Source organism: Brienomyrus brachyistius, chromosome 8, assembly GCF_023856365.1.
Source record: "Brienomyrus brachyistius isolate T26 chromosome 8, BBRACH_0.4, whole genome shotgun sequence".
In the NCBI taxonomy this organism is placed as follows: Eukaryota; Metazoa; Chordata; class Actinopteri; order Osteoglossiformes; family Mormyridae; genus Brienomyrus; species Brienomyrus brachyistius.
In genome coordinates this window covers 16,508,268-16,525,967 of record NC_064540.1, presented here as the reverse complement: position 1 = coordinate 16,525,967, position 17,700 = coordinate 16,508,268, and positions in this window count along the sequence as shown.

Sequence of the window (17,700 nt, the reverse complement as noted above, 5' to 3'; positions counted from 1 at the left end):
TGTGTGTGTGTGTGTGTGTGCGTGTGCTTTAAAAGTCCTCTGGTCTAATGCGACAAATGGATATTTCAGTTAAAAGCGCTCAGTTAAATCCTTAGTATTTATGTGTGGTACTATCAAATGTTAAGTAGTAAAATTCAGATGTTTGACTGGCATCATTACAAATGAACATGACACCTTTACAAGGAGCTAGACATAAGAAGAGCACTGATAACATTAAGAATCCAGCGTAAAGGTCAGCTGTAATTTGACTGTAGGGCTCTTATCGACTGGCAGTCATTTACAATGAAGTAACTCATTGATTATTGTGCATTTTGGAAAGATGCAACATTTAAATGTTAGTTACTTTGTTTTTCTCAACTGTCATAAGTTGATGTTAAAGTCCACAGTCATCCAATCCACAGACAAACTCCACAGGGTGTATAAAGAAGTTTGTTGCTTATGTCTTGATGTAATACACAGGGACCACAGAACGCATCTGGGGAAGGGACATAAAGTCATGTCCACTTGATGTTTGCTTTTGAAAAACACAGATATAACCTCTGCATTTTTCTTTGAATTTGTCAACTTTATTGCTTTACCGGCACCTTTCAATATCTGCTAGTCCTGAATAATAAGGGGAAAACCAACACCTGATGCTGAATAACAAGGGGAGAATCAGCACCTGATGCTGAATAAGAAGGGGAGAACCAGCATCTGATGCTGAATAAAAAGGGGAGAACCAGCATCTGATGCTGAATAACAAAGGGAGAATCAGCACCTGATGCTGAATAACAAGGGGAGAACCAGTACCTGATGCTGAATAAGAAGGGGAGAACCAGCATCTGATGCTGAATAACAAAGGGAGAATCAGCACCTGATGCTGAATAACAAGGGGAGAACCAGCATATGATGCTGAATAAGAAGGGGAAAACCAGCATCTGATGCTTAATAAGAAGGGGAGAATCAGCACCTGATGCTGAATAACAAGGGGAGAATCAGCACCTGATGCTGAATAAAAAGGGGAGAATCAGCACCTGATGCTGAATAACAAGGGGAGAACCAGCACCTGATGCTGAATAACAAGGGGAGAACCAGCACCTGATGCTGAATAAAAAGGGGAGAATCAGCACCTGATGCTGAATAAGAAGGGGAGAACCAGCACCTGATGCTGAATAAGAAGGGGAGAACCAGCACCTGATGCTGAATAAGAAGGGGAGAATCAGCACCTGATGCTGAATAAGAAGGGGAGAACCACCACCTGATGCTGAATAAGAAGGGGAGAACCAGCACCTGATGCTGAATAACAAGGGGAGAACCAGCACCTGATGCTGAATAACAAGGGGAGAACCAGTACCTGATGCTGAATAAGAAGGGGAGAACCAGTACCTGATGCTGAATAACAAGGGGAGAACCACCACCTGATGCTGAATAACAAGGGGAGAACCAGCACCTGATGCTGAATAAGAAGGGGAGAATCAGCACCTGATGCTGAATAAAAAGGGGAGAACCACCACCTGATGCTGAATAACAAAGGGAGAATCAGCACCTGATGCTGAATAACAAAGGGAGAATCAGCACCTGATGCTGAATAACAAGGGGAGAACCAGTACCTGATGCTGAATAAGAAGGGGAGAACCAGTACCTGATGCTGAATAAGAAGGGGAGAACCAGCATCTGATGCTGAATAACAAAGGGAGAATCAGCACCTGATGCTGAATAACAAGGGGAGAACCAGCATATGATGCTGAATAAGAAGGGGAGAATCAGCACCTGATGCTGAATAACAAGGGGAGAATCAGCACCTGATGCTGAATAAAAAGGGGAGAATCAGCACCTGATGCTGAATAACAAGGGGAGAACCAGAACCTGATGCTGAATAACAAGGGGAGAACCAGCACCTGATGCTGAATAAAAAGGGGAGAATCAGCACCTGATGCTGAATAAGAAGGGGAGAACCAGCACCTGATGCTGAATAAGAAGGGGAGAACCAGCACCTGATGCTGAATAAGAAGGGGAGAATCAGCACCTGATGCTGAATAACAAGGGGAGAACCACCACCTGATGCTGAATAAGAAGGGGAGAACCAGCACCTGATGCTGAATAACAAGGGGAGAACCAGCACCTGATGCTGAATAACAAGGGGAGAACCAGTACCTGATGCTGAATAAGAAGGGGAGAACCAGTACCTGATGCTGAATAACAAGGGGAGAACCACCACCTGATGCTGAATAACAAGGGGAGAACCAGCACCTGATGCTGAATAAGAAGGGGAGAATCAGCACCTGATGCTGAATAAAAAGGGGAGAACCACCACCTGATGCTGAATAACAAAGGGAGAATCAGCACCTGATGCTGAATAAAAAGGGGAGAATCAGCACCTGATGCTGAATAAGAAGGGGAGAACCAGCACCTGATGCTGAATAAGAAGGGGAGAACCAGCACCTGATGCTGAATAAGAAGGGGAGAATCAGCACCTGATGCTGAATAACAAGGGGAGAACCACCACCTGATGCTGAATAAGAAGGGGAGAACCAGCACCTGATGCTGAATAACAAGGGGAGAACCAGCACCTGATGCTGAATAACAAGGGGAGAACCAGTACCTGATGCTGAATAAGAAGGGGAGAACCAGTACCTGATGCTGAATAACAAGGGGAGAACCACCACCTGATGCTGAATAACAAGGGGAGAACCAGCACCTGATGCTGAATAAGAAGGGGAGAATCAGCACCTGATGCTGAATAAAAAGGGGAGAACCACCACCTGATGCTGAATAACAAAGGGAGAATCAGCACCTGATGCTGAATAACAAAGGGAGAATCAGCACCTGATGCTGAATAACAAGGGGAGAACCAGTACCTGATGCTGAATAAGAAGGGGAGAACCAGTACCTGATGCTGAATAAAAAGGGGAGAATCAGCACCTGATGCTGAATAACAAGGGGAGAACCAGCACCTGATGCTGAATAACAAGGGGAGAACCAGCACCTGATGCTGAATAAAAAGGGGAGAATCAGCACCTGATGCTGAATAACAAGGGGAGAACCAGCACCTGATGCTGAATAACAAGGGGAGAATCAGCACCTGATTCTGAATAACAAGGGGAGAATCAGCACCTGATGCTGAATAAAAAGGGGAGAATCAGCATCTGATGCTGAATAAGAAGGGGAGAACCAGCACCTGATGCTGAATAACAAGGGGAGAACCAGCACCTGATGCTGAATAACAAGGGGAGAATCAGCACCTGATTCTGAATAACAAGGGGAGTACCAGCACTTGATGCTGAATAAGATGGGAGAATCAGCACCTGATGCTGAATAACAAGGGGAGAACCAGCACCTGGTGCTGAATAACAAGGGGAGAACCAGCACCTGATGCTGAATAACAAGGGGAGAACCAGCACCTGATGCTGAATAACAAGGGGAGAACCAGCACTTGATGCTGAATAACAAGGGGAGAACCAGCACCTGATGCTGAATAACAAGGGGAGAATCAGCACCTGATTCTGAATAACAAGGGGAGTACCAGCACTTGATGCTGAATAAGATGGGAGAATCAGCACCTGATGCTGAATAACAAGGGGAGAACCAGCACCTGGTGCTGAATAACAAGGGGAGAACCAGCACCTGATGCTGAATAACAAGGGGAGAACCAGCACCTGATGCTGAATAACAAGGGGAGAATCAGCACCTGATGCTGAATAACAAGGGGAGAACCAGCACTTGATGCTGAATAACAAGGGGAGAACCAGCACCTGATGCTGAATAACAAGGGGAGAATCAGCACCTGATGCTGAATAACAAGGGGAGAACCAGCACCTGATGCTGAATAACAAGGGGAGAACCAACACCTGATGCTGAATAACAAGGGGAGAACCAGCACCTGATGCTGAATAACAAGGGTAGTACCGGCACAAATTCACACAGACTGTGCTATACGCTTCTTCTTTATCATGGTGTGCTGGCATGATCAGGGACTGAGGAGAAAAACAGCCAAACTTGGCACAGGGATAGGAGACAGTCTCAGTAGGCTACGTCTGGAATGTGCCCACTCTCCTCACTCCCCTCCCTGCCACACACAATATGAAGAAAGAGCTTCTCTCACAAAGAACATGTAGAGTGGACTAAATCTCACATTTTCCTACCAACTGTTTGCTTCAATAATTGTACTTTCCAAAGCAGTTGATTTAATCTCAGTTGGTGAATTTGGTGAATTTATGGATGCCGCAGGTCACATAATTAATCCAAGAGACATCAATCGCATTAGAAATGAATTTTATAATAAGTCGGTGTACTGTGAAGTAAATAGAAATGGAAAAAAAAACACAGATGAAAATGTAGGTGCTGTAGATAAAAGTGAACAATCCAGTCAGGCACAGAGGCCAGCTTACAGGCATCGATGGACCCTAACAGCGTCTCCTTGGATTCAGGGGGAGCAGCTGCACAAAATAGTGTGCAGATCACACAACTCGGGCATATCGTGCCCCGAACCACATGCCCCTGGAGGGAGAGCACTACTCACTTAATTAACATCATTGCAGCTTTCTGTTGAGCATTATTTTTAATACTTATGGTACATTATATTTTATAAAGGACATTAAATTTAGATTTTATTTCAGTTATGTTAAATCTGTTAGGAATACTTAACTGCCAATTAGTCATACGTATATTTCATTGACGGCCTAGACCTAAAATCATTTAATTAAAAGCATTATAATTCTTGGTCAGAAGGTTAACTATTATGTATTTAACCCCTAATATAAATTGTACAATACATTTGCCTGACCTAATAGCAGCATACAATGAAACATAAATCTGCGTTACAGTTGAGGAGTTAGGTAGGTAATTATTTAATAGAATATAGATTTTTAAAGGTCATTTGTTACAATATGCTATATGTGCATAGTCGTGTTTCTCGTTAACTGACTGATCATTAATTCTCTTCGAAGCAAGAAGCGTAATAAAGAATTATACATGTAATAATTTCCATCCATCCATCTTCAATTACTTGTCTTTGTCAGGGTGATGGAGGAAGCTTGGGCCTATCACAGGTAGCATAGGGCACAAGGCTGGGGTGCACCAGTCCATCGCTCAGTACATTCTTACTGTATGCTCCATACTATTCAATTACCCACAAATCATTTACCCACAATGCTCCACACACAATGAAAGGAGACAGGAGGTGAAACGTCAATGCTGGCATCAGGAGGTAACAGTGTAACCACTGAGAATTTCAAATCAAAAGATCTGAAGTGTAAAATTAGTCTGTCACAAAATAAACTTATGCTTAATAATAAATTTTATTAATATTCATATTCAGGTGCATTTCTTTGTTAGGCTATCATTTGTCAGTTTATATATTTACTCTGACTGACATATCAGATCACTGCATGAACAGATATATGGTAACGCATACATTTCACTAATGCACTATTGGTATACTCACAACTTGCCTGGACACGGTAAGCTTAACTGTGCCCTGGTCACCTTGGGGAGAGGGTTCCAGAGTGCGATTAGGCAGATTCGGGCACAGTACAGGTGTAATGTTTTGCTAACTGTGCCCGAGTACAGGACAGACACATGACTTCAACAATGCGACTGACACACGCAGGCACGTAGGAAGGAACCCAGAAGGAACGGATCAGGCAGGCTGTACAGATCATGTCATTTATTTTTTATATGTGCAGCATGAATAAATAAAAATCACTGTGAGTACACAGTGATAAAACTGTGTGTGTCATCACACCCAAAACGACTCCATATAACCCACAAAGGACATTAATCATGAACGCCATTCTAAAGTGCCATAGTGTTTTCCTTCTTGTTTGACGCAACCCAGTACCGCTAAGCTAGTACAATATTAGCACCGACCAGCGAGAGAGTGGGGGGGGTATTGTGCTCGGGCATAGTACAAGGCGACCGGGCCAAGTGTGAGTTACGCCCTTGGATATGCACATGTAGGCGGTAATATATTCCACATAAAACTGATATTCACAAACAAACGTGTCCATCCATCTTCCAACCCCATGGGCCACAAGGGGCTTGAAGGCCATTCCGTGCAGCACAGGGTGCCAGTAGAGAGCAGGGGGCAAAGACAACAAAAGGTATCTCAGACTTGCCCATTAGCCTAGCTGCATGTCTTTGGAGAGCAGGAGGAGGACACAGGGAGAACATGCAAACTTCACACACAGAGTGCAGACGAGATTGGAAGCCCCAACGCTGAGGTTCTCAGGCAACAATTCTACCCACTGAACCACCATGCTGCCCTGCATTAAACCGGTAAATAATCTAGAGAAATCCTTCCAGAGAAGTTTTTACAGCCACTGGTGTACCAGTCACGTCTGCTAACATTTAGTCATTGTCTGGCTTATGTCACTCACATTACATAATGCATTGTGTTTGAGCCCAGCACTTTTTATACCTGTTATGTATTTTTCCATTCTAAATGCCCTAAAATCCAGTTACATAAAGTCAGCACTATGTTATTTGTACGACTGCTAGCTTGAGAAATCGTGAAGAAACGTATAGTCTGTGGAAGAGGAGCACAAGAGCTTTTTAGTGTGAAATATATGCAATAAAACTGTCAGCAGCAACACTAATAGGGCATATCAGGATAAAGCCTACGTGTGCAATCATAGGCCAGCATTATACAGGGTGCTATATCATAGCTATATTTAAACAACAACTACACTGTGTCCTCTTTTATTGTGATGGGAATACTTTCAATAGCCAATGGAATGCATGTACTGTACTTTAATCTTAGCCGAGCTGGGTTTTACTGGGCTGTTCCATTTAGAGGAATCTTTTGAAGAGATTGATCCAGCATCAGAACAGAAACAGGCCATGGATTCATTAACAAAATAATAACTCAACAAAGTATTCATTTGAGTTTATTATCAAGAGCAGTGATCTACCAGGAGATACGCTGAAATGAAAACACACAGACAGAAATAAGAAAAATGCTGGATGTCAATGATTTAAATACTGAAAGTATTAAAAGACATTGTTACCATAACAATCAGGGCTGGCAGACCATGCAGGAAACATTAATGTTTGTTCTTGATGAGTGATATTAGCATATTACTCTAAATACACTGTGGAGGAGTATTGAAGTTTGTTTGAAAGTTAAGTTGTAAAGTAATACTTTCAGTTGAGTTACAAACACTAGATTTCCTGTGGTCTATTTTGGTATGCACTTGAGTTCGGTAGAGTTAGTACATTAATAATTGACTTCAATATATGCATGATTAATATGTAATATTCCTGTACTTGAAGGCAGACTCCACTCAACATATTTAACTGCTAGAAATAAATATGAAAAATGTACATAATTTTTTTCCTGCTTAACTTGACTGACTGGTTAACCAAAAATCTGCAAAGTAGGACTTGGAAACACAGCTCTAGACTGTATAATTTATCTGTCATTGAGTGCAGAGGAGCTGCTCATAATGTACTTATGTCCCAAACTTAGCTCCACAAAAACACTGCATGAATCTCTATCACCAGAAAACGATAAAATGTGTTCATTGGATTATATGGACACGGCAAGACATTGCTCTGAATAGAATAAACATCTTTATTTCATTAAATGTCATGTCTGTAACGTGTATGTGTCTTAGTATTTATATTCTACTTGCTACTTTATTATTTTCATTTGTACTACGACCAACAAGAAGAATATTTCAGCTCATGTTATGACTCTATGCATCATATTCAGCAGTCTCAGAGCCAGAATATTTAAATTCATTAGTTTATACTGTTGGTACTGTTTACTAAGAGTGATACTAGTAATAGTGCTTACCGAGAGTAATGCTAGTAATACACCTCACCAAGAGTAATGCTGTTAATACTGCTAACCGAAAGTGATATTAGTAATACTGCTCACCAAGAGTAATGTTAGTACAGGAATTAGGGGTGGGCGATGTACCGGTGCCATAGTTATTACCGGTGTGATTGTCCGCCACGTTATGGAATTACACTATACCATTAACACCGCATGTTTATGAAAATAAAGCATTTTATTTTCTTCAAAGCTTCATTTGTGATCTAAATACTCGGAGAGTCAAGTTTAGGTAAGGGTTTCTAGATACACCTATAACACGGAGTGATAGATCTGATGCAAAATGTCCAGTTTTCTGTTACAGACTGATAACAGCACTCATAAGGTGCCCCTTTTCCATTCAGTCCAGTCAATTTTCTTGGAACTAACTGTTATAATTGTATAATTAAGTTTAATCAACATTGTAAGAAATAATCGGAGCTCCGCTTTTTATGTATTTATTTTTGCAGTTAAAAACATTTAACATATTTTTTTTGTAAACTTTGTATTCCCATCTGACAGGCAAGGTGCATTGGGGGGGGGGCATCCATTGGGTTTGATTGCATATCTGAAGCTAGCAATAAAAGACACTTTCGTTTTTTAATTTTGCATCTGGTAAAAATGTCATTTTATTATATATTATGCTTGGGCATAATATTGTGACACTTTGATCACATCCTGTCGCATGTGAATATGCAACACATAGTGAGGATGCTGAATGCTAATGCTGAAATCGAAGCCATTTGTATTTCAAGTGCTAAAAGAAATGATACAAACCGCACATTTAGCTGGTAGACAATCGAAAATCAGGGGTAATAAAAGTCTGTATGAGCTGCTCAGCTGTCATTTGTTACTTTTATACCGCTTCTTATCTTCTTATCAGGGAGTCATTGACACAAATTGTTTGGCTATAAATGTTAAAAATGACATTTCTAGTACTTCAGGCCAGTCGTGGGGGACATTGCAGTTTCTTCATGTTTACCGACGTAGGTCTTCAGCACACTGAAACCTGCTAACACCATGCAATCCAGGGATTGTATTGTATTAATAGGATAAATCAATATTTGTGACACTGCGACCCTGCACTCAATACAGGGACACAGAAGATGGATGGATAGATGGTAGCATTTGAATCAGAATCAAAATGCTTTTATTATCCTGAAGGACATTGCTTGTAATTAAAGACTGCACAGTATATTGTTACGCAAAAAGATAAAAATAGACAAGTATACAATACAATTACTATATAAAAATAAATGTTAAACATTGGACATGAATAATTGTGTGAGTATGAAAATAAGTGAAGTACCATGGTGAAAAATACACAAGTTGGTTCCAATGAATTGGTAAACTATTGCACGAAAAAAATAAACAAACAGGTTTTGATAAAATGAGGTAGTACTGTATACTGTATGCATCCTGAGTGATTTACTATTGTACTTCGAAGGGAATGACATTGTATGTTGAGGATTATGTGGCTTAATGTGCTCATGTGTCCAACCAGACCACTGTGAAGTGGGTGAGCAGAATTGTCCATGATTGACTCAAATCTGGACAGCATCCTCCTCTTCTCCAGTGTCCATTTCTCCCCCCCCCCAAAAAAAAAAACAAATCCAGCCATCCTGAGTCTGTTCGTATCCACAACCGTCACACTTCACACTGCCCCAGCACACAACAGCGTAGAAGAAGGCTCTGCCTACCACAGATTCACAGAACATCTGCATCATGGTAATGCTGTCTCTGAAGGAGCGAAGCCTGCACAGGAAATACAACTTGCCCTGGCCCTTCTGCTGGAGGGCAGTGTACCTGCCTGACCCGCCCAGCTTGCTGTTTAACTGGATTCCCAGAGAGTCGTAATCCTAGTCAAGACTCCACCTCATTTCTTCAAACGGACAGATCAGGATCTTCAGGATCTTCTGAGGTCCACTGCCAATTCCATCAACTTACAGACATTAAGCTTCAGATGATTCCATTTGCGCCAGTAGACTAAGCTGTCCACCACCCTCCTGTACGCCGTCGTGTCTCCATCCCTGATACAGCCCACTACTGCGGAGTTATCTGAGAAATTCTGCAGATGGTAGGATGTGTGAGATGTACAAAAGAAGAAAAGCATACAGTACACTGTTTACGGAGGTGAGAGTTGATCTTAAAAGTTTAGGCTTGTGACAATGGTATTGTTTTTTAATCAAAGCAAGATCCATAAGAAGTAAACGAGGCAGAGAAAACCCAACAGAATGTAGCTGTAAAAGAATGATACTCTTATAATGGGTAGATCAGCGTATACAACCCAGATTACGTCATAAAAAAGTCACAAAACGTGTCACAAACGCCGATTCAGCTCATCATCCTGACTGTGATATATAGAGGACGGATGCCTGGTCTACTGACAGAATCATTTGTGCAGATGATTATAGTGTCATTCCAAGGGAACACAAGGGATATTAAATATAATAAATTAAAAAGGAAAATGTGAGACTGGCTTCAGTCAGACCCAAGAAAAAAAGGGCTTGTTTTGACATTGAAAGAATGATGAGAGTTTGCAAAGGTTTGACAATAATAGCAGTAACATTCAATAAATAGAAGGTCAGCAAGACAAAAGGATGAACCTTAAAGGGCAGCAATAATTTAACAAGGGAAACAGAACAATTGGAGCAGAAAAGGTCCAGTGATGGAAAATAGTGCAGATAGATATAAGCATGCAGACATTTGAAGTGACATCCTGTCATCATGACAAAGAAAATAACATATAGATTTCATGCAAACACTGCTAACTAGTTTTATTTATCAAAGAATGTTTCATATAACACCTCCATATGTTATACATTAATCATTTACCATTGATTTTTCTGATACTGTAGCATTAATTCAATTCATAGACTGCATCCTCCTTTGCATTCACTTTAATTCGACTCAATTCAGGTTATTTTCAGCGCCTTTACCTAAAGAAGTTGCCTCTTCATCATTGATGGGCATAAAGTCAATTGCAATATTAAAAGTCTCAGTGGAAAAGAAGGGGATTAAAAAAAAAAGAAAATCAAACCCAACCCTGAGGAGTCTGCCCTTAAACGTGTCAGAAATAAGTATATAAAGTACATTGTTAGAAGTAAAGTTAGTGGGTGTCTCTTCAGCCCTTATTAGGGAAGCAGTTATTTGAGGTCAGCAGGTCTGCTCCAGGCCGCACTGCAGTATCCATAAGGGCCAGTATTCCAGATCCTGCTGCTCCCCTCCCAAGGCCTCACATTGATGGAATGGAAGAATTATACTGTGGCTCAGTACTAATACTAACATTTGACAGATAGATATACATAAAGTCAGATATATGACAGCGTGCAGAGCAGCGCTAGTGGTGTTATTGATGACGAGTCACGCTAAAATAGGCTAGAGTACGCTAGGCTTCTTAGCTGCCTGTTGTTTTTCCCTGGGGCACAATGCTAATCATGTCTTGTTCTCATCGTCGAATTAAGGCGGCACAAAGTGTATTCAAGGTTCTCGCAGTCACGTGGAAGGAGGAGGCGAACGCGGCCGTTCTTACACACTATTACTCAAATGGATTTGAGGCTCGGTGATGGGCTGCAGCTGTCAAAAGTAGGATTGTTCTTATTTAACGGCATAATTAATATGTCAGATTTATAATCAGCTTCTGTCAAATTAATCTTTGCTCTTACACCATACCCATATGCTGTCCGTGTGATGTTTCTTTCAGGACGCCAGGATATTAAATGAACACAATTTGCTCCTCATTGTAACTTAGTGGAAGAATGCAGGATGTATAATTTCCTTTATGAAGCAAAGAATTAAAAACAAACAAGCAAACAAAAACCCAATACACATATAAATAATGTTCTGAAAAGTAGCTCAAAAACCGGAGGGAAAAATCTCAGCAGGGCGAGCGTAAGTCCCCAGTGGTCTTGTTAGGGTTTTCCTGCAGATCAGGGAGTTATAAATCATTTCTTAAAAATAACCTGGGGAGGGAACAGAGGCAGAGTCCATTTGCTCTGCTATAAAAAGGCTGAAAAAAATAGATCCAAGGCTCACCGACTGAAGTTGGAAAATTGTCTTTAAAGAATGGAATAAATAAAATGTGTTAGAAGACTTACACTCTAGTATAAAATTAATTGAATTTTTAAATATAAATGACCAATATTGAACAAATACTGATACTTCTGCTACTACTATCATATCTTAAAAGCATACTAATGCAAAGCGAAATAATGTGACCTTCAAGCAATTTGACTTGTATGAATAAGTATGACAATTTTATGACTACTCTAGTTTTTATTGCAATTCATTGAAAAGACAAAATGTATTTATGTATTATGAAAAAAAAAACAATATTAGATATGTGTGTGTGTATCAAAACTCTCCTGTTGAAGCTTTTCGAGATTTTGCAGAATGACTATGTCCATCCATCCATCCATCCATCCATCCATCATCCATCCTCTAAACACATATCCTGCCAATGTTTATTGCATTATTCACATTCTGCGTTTACGTAATTTAAGAACAGTAATCCACCTAAGAATCAAAATGACAGAGACTTTGGTTGTGACAGCTTAATAAATAATTATAGCTACTTGCTGCTTGATGGGTATCTTTACAAGAGCAAAGCATCCCTACAAAGAATGTCTTTGTACTATAAGTCACTGATTTCATTGGGACACCGGGAAAACACATGAATCATCCATAATAACAGTAATATTCTTAATGAAACTTATTTTGGCATAAACATATGTTACATGGGGGGCGGCATGGTGGTGCAGTGGTTAGCACTGTTGCCTCACACCTCTGGGACCCGGGTTCGAGTCTCCGCCTGGGTCACATGTGTGTGGAGTTTGCATGTTCTCCCCATGTCGTCGTGGGGTTTCCTCCAGGTACTCTGGTTTCCCCCCACAGTCCAAAAACATGCTGAGGCTAATTGGAGTTACTAAATTGCCCGTAGGTGTGCATGTGTGAGTGAATGGTGTGTGAGTGTGCCCTGCGATGGGCTGGCCCCCCATCCTGGGTTGTTCCCTGCCTCTTGCCCATTGCTTCTGGGATAGGCTCCAGACCCCCCACGACCCAGTAGGATAAGCGGTTTGGAAAATGGATGGATGGATTGATATGTTACATGTCAAAACTGCTGTCAGTTACTAGCCCCTAAAATGCGGGTAGTGTAACAATACTCTAGTAGGCGCTAGCTGTGCTGGTGAGCTAAACTGACAGCTGATTGGCACAGTCAGTATTTTGTTCTTAGTGTTTTTAATACAGGTACTCTACTCTGTCTTGGATTTTAGAAACTATGCGGTTGCCAGGCAATAGCGGAAACAACAAGGAAATTAGTAACTGCTTTTTAAGGTTATTTTGTGTTCATGTTCCAGAACTTGTTACTCAGTGCTGTTATTAGTGTCACATCTTTGACATAAAAGATGGCCATACCAGGCAAGCTTAAGGAATTGTTTATAAACAATTAAAGTGCATTTCACGTCTTAGTCGGTAAACACATCACAGTCCGATTGTCACACAACCGCACAAAAAACAGCCATCGAATGTTGACATACCTGGGAATTTTGTCCAAAGAGAGTGAGTGAGTGCATTATTGAGGAGCAAAGAGGAAGTCACGTAACACAGCTTACAAAACTGATTTATTTCAACTTATGAAATGCATTTTCATTCTCTGTTTACTTTCTTTTTCTCCTTACCCATTTAAAATGAAATAATCCTAATGCAAATTTACTTTTATTCTAAAATTTAATCAGTTTACAAAGGAAAATATCATAAAAATATTATTTATAAATCCAGATTATATAACAATATAAAGGAATATCCACAGTGAATCTAATTTTAATGTCTGGCCTTCTTGGATATCAGCTATCCTGAGACACACAATCTGTTTTTTCATATTTACATCTTTGGCTTTATTTTCTTGCTTCCTTCATATTAACTAAAATTTGGTCACGTTATCTCCATTCCTCCTCCTCTGCTTGCCTAGCTACCTGTTATCATTATCGTAATTACTTTTGTATTATGAAATCGATAATCTCAATCTCATTATTAATAGCTCCACCAATATTGCTTGATTGGTGCCAGTTTAATCCTGTGTCAGCCTTCTCCAGAATCCTCCATCTTCAGTTGTTGAAGTTTAATCGATTTCCTTGCTGAATTATGAAAAAAACAGGAACCAACTGATGAGATGTTTGTTACTGGTGAGCACTATTGTGCTGCAACACAGGTTGCTAGGTTGTTTTCGATCTTAGAATTGAATAGGTAAGTGCGGATGAATGGCTCCAATCCATCACATTTTAAAGCTTTAATAAAGTTTGTATAGTTAATTTAACTTGAATAGGGTGCGAATGCTCAGCCAGTGATGGACTGGCATCCCACCCAAGGATTACCTTCCAGCTTGTGCCCTCAGCTTCCAGGGACAGCCTGAACGGGAGACACGCTACTTTCCTTGATTTTATACTTTCACAATGAATGTCGATATTATAAACCTTTACAAACATAGAAAAAAATTTACGTTGACTGCTGATAGTAACCCAGTAACTGTTTGTTTTTGTAGAATTAACTATTCAGTTCATCTACTGTCCATGGAGAAGGCATGAATTTCTAGCCTTCAAAACTATTGACTCTTCTTGTGACCACTATGACTGCAAAAGCTATGCCCGGTCATTCAGCAAGTTGGTCTCACTTGTCATATTTTCACTGTAGCAGTTTGTGCAGCCAAGCACTGGGACGCGTGTAGGAAAATGAACTGGGGACTCAGGAGTAAAGGGGTACTGGACATAGTTTGGCAGGTGTCCCGCCATCGCTGGACTCCCAAAGTAGCTTCAAGATATATTCATCTTGTTTTGATACTCATGCAGCATGAAAGCTGGCCACAGCCTGAACCGGGTCTAATGGTATCCAATGTAAAAAGAAATAAGTTAATAAATAATAAACCGCACGGGAGACTCTGCCCTTCTACCCCTGAAGAAGTTATCAAATCCACACCGCTTCAGTAAAATGTAGGCATGTGTAAAATGAGTCACACGTAGTTATGCCTGCCGATTTATATAGCTCCCGTTAAGCGTTTGCCTTAATGACATTCAGTTAACAAAGCCACGCTTGAGCTGCAGTTCCCCTCACGACAGTGTAACACGGACGTATGAAGCTTAATAATGGGCAAGCCCTGTAATGCATGCGGACAGGCACCGTGAGCTGCGCGCGAGATCATTAGGAGGTTATATACGCCTTCAGAGAGCAGGGTGGGAACGTGTGATAGAGAGCTTCGGTGTCAGGCATGCGTGAGGGAAGTATTTTTAAAGATTCTGCTGAGAGTATACAGCAAGCCACCTCCTGTCAGTAAAATGCAATCAGGAGGAAGCCCAGGCAGATGTCGGTCCTCAATTAGAGTAGAAAATAATGAAGCGATTGACTCAGAAGGTGAGACAGACATGCGGCTCTGTGATAGGCTACATCTCACGGGGCAGCTGGACATCACAGTTCAAGCTTCAAATAATAGATTTAGGATTGGTGGCTTATTTGGGCCTCTGTCCTCTGCTGGCTTGTCACGGTTTGGTATGTTTTAATCGTTTATGTGGGAGAAATCTGTTCTTCCCATTTTTAAACTGTTATTCTGTCAAATAAATGCCACTTTGCAAGATGCGAGATGTCAGGATGTCCTACTTTTCACTGTACAGCAATTGGTAGGATAATGGATGTGTGCAGTGCAGAGAGCTGCGCATATTTATGACTTTCAATTCAAGGCATTTCAATATGAGTCCATGTTGTGCATTGATTGCCTCTAATCTTGGATGTATGTTTAGTCCTCAGCAAGCCTATACCGGATGATGGATGAGCAGATAAACGTTTATCAAACAAACGAACGCTATGTGCTGTCGTTCGTCATGATATCGATTTTCCATGAGCTCTTATCACGTTCAGGCTTAGGGTGGAGCCTGAGTGCCCTGGCTGTCCACGGCAGAGCCCTCGCTCACTCACTGCAAGCAAATCACTACATGTTTCTGAACTGCGGGTGGAAACTGGAGACTTGATAAGATACGTGCCTGTGACATCTCCACTACCCATAACGTCTTGCCAGCCTGCTCGCCCTTCCTCTGCTGCCCCCTGGAGGATGGGCTCCCCCTTTGGGTCTGGTTAGGGTTAGGGCTTCCTCTGCTGCCCCCTGGAGGATGGGCTCCCCCTTTGGGTCTGGTTAGGGTTAGGGCTTCCTCTGCTGCCCCCTGGAGGATGGGATCCCCTTTGGGTCTGGTTAGGGTTAGGGCTTCCTCTGCTGTCCCCTGGAGGATGGGCTCCTCCTTTGGGTCTGGTTATGGTTAGGGCTTCCTCTGCTGCCCCCTGGAGGATGGGCTCCCCCTCTGAGTCTGGTTAGGGTTAGGGCTTCCTCTGCTGCCCCCTGGAGGATGGGCTCCTCCTTTGGGTCTGGTTAGGGTTGGACTTCCTCTTCTGTGCCTGGGAGGATGGGCTGCCCCTCTGGGTCTGGTAAGGGTTAGGGTGAAGGTTTCTTCATTCTAAGGAGAATTTCCTTTGCCACTGCCGTCTATCTTGCTCACTGGAGGCTTGGGGCAGGGATAAATTGCTTTGAGGCAATTTTCTGTAATGCTTTGAAAATGTGTTATACAAATAAAATTGAGTTGAATTGAACGCATCCAGGGCTGTACTAGAGATGGAGCCACTGCATAATCCACAAAGCATTGAAATTCATCTATTCACCTATTCATTCATTCATTCATTCATTCATCTACATTCTAATTAATTTGAAAGCACTACATGCAGTGTAAGTAATATTGTGATGGGTACCATTTAATGAACAAATTAAAAATTATGCACAACTGGCTCAGATTTAAAGTAAGAAATCCTTTAACTAAAATAAAAAATACAGCTGGTTTGATTATGGAAGTTAGAAAATAGATCAAAAATTGACATTAGCTATACACATGTATAAATAGCAATTTAAAATATGTGTAAAATTACTTATCAAAAGGTTGATATTGATTGACATAGAACTTTAATGATTGAGCATAGGGCTGATTTGCCGTAATTGTGAATTGTGGTAATTACACGCATCATACATTTTACAAGTGATTGTACCTCTGGATACATGCATAATGAGTAGCGTGATGGTAGAAATATAAAACAATAAAAATAATTTCCTAAACGGCGGTCATTCTTGATGGAGTAAGAATGAGTGAAGGAACATTCAGTAAGACCCCAAAAAAGCAAGGAATGTTTCATGTCTTTCAAAATTATAAATAGATTAATATTTACTAGTCAATGGGGCATCCATGCATCCTGATGTTACCAGTGAACATACCACAGAACTATTGAAAACATCATTAGAAAGACAGAAATTAATTCCATGTATAGTTTATATGGTGACTAATTTTGCATTTTCCAAATAACACCAAATAAAGCAAATAGAAAATATTCATGATTCTAAATGCAAGGTTAAAGTAACAGAAAGTGAGTGTCGAATAAGGTGCTGCTGCAAAAAGTATTGAAAATGATGAAAAGCGCTGTTCACAGATAATCTCCAGGATATTCCATAGAACTGGACTGTAAAGCAGAGTGACGACAGGGGCCAAAAGCAATCAAACATTTCACTTTAACTGGACACTGAGCTCAGTCTAGAAATTCAATACATCTCAAATCCTCTCAAGTTGCAGTAAATTTTAGAAAAAAAACATCTGAAATATTCCAATTCAGCATTAAGATTTGGAATAAAATATTCTATCCTGCCAGCCCTTTTCCAAGATGCATTTCTAGGTGAGTGTCATGGTAAAATGAGGTGTTAAGCTTCAGAAAATAAGAATGTATAATTTTATTTCCCAAAAGAGGGAAGCATTCAAGGGATATTTTAGTGCAACTGACTGTACATACAAGTGCACATTTGTACATGTTTCAAAGTCCTTCCCAGCAGAAAGGTC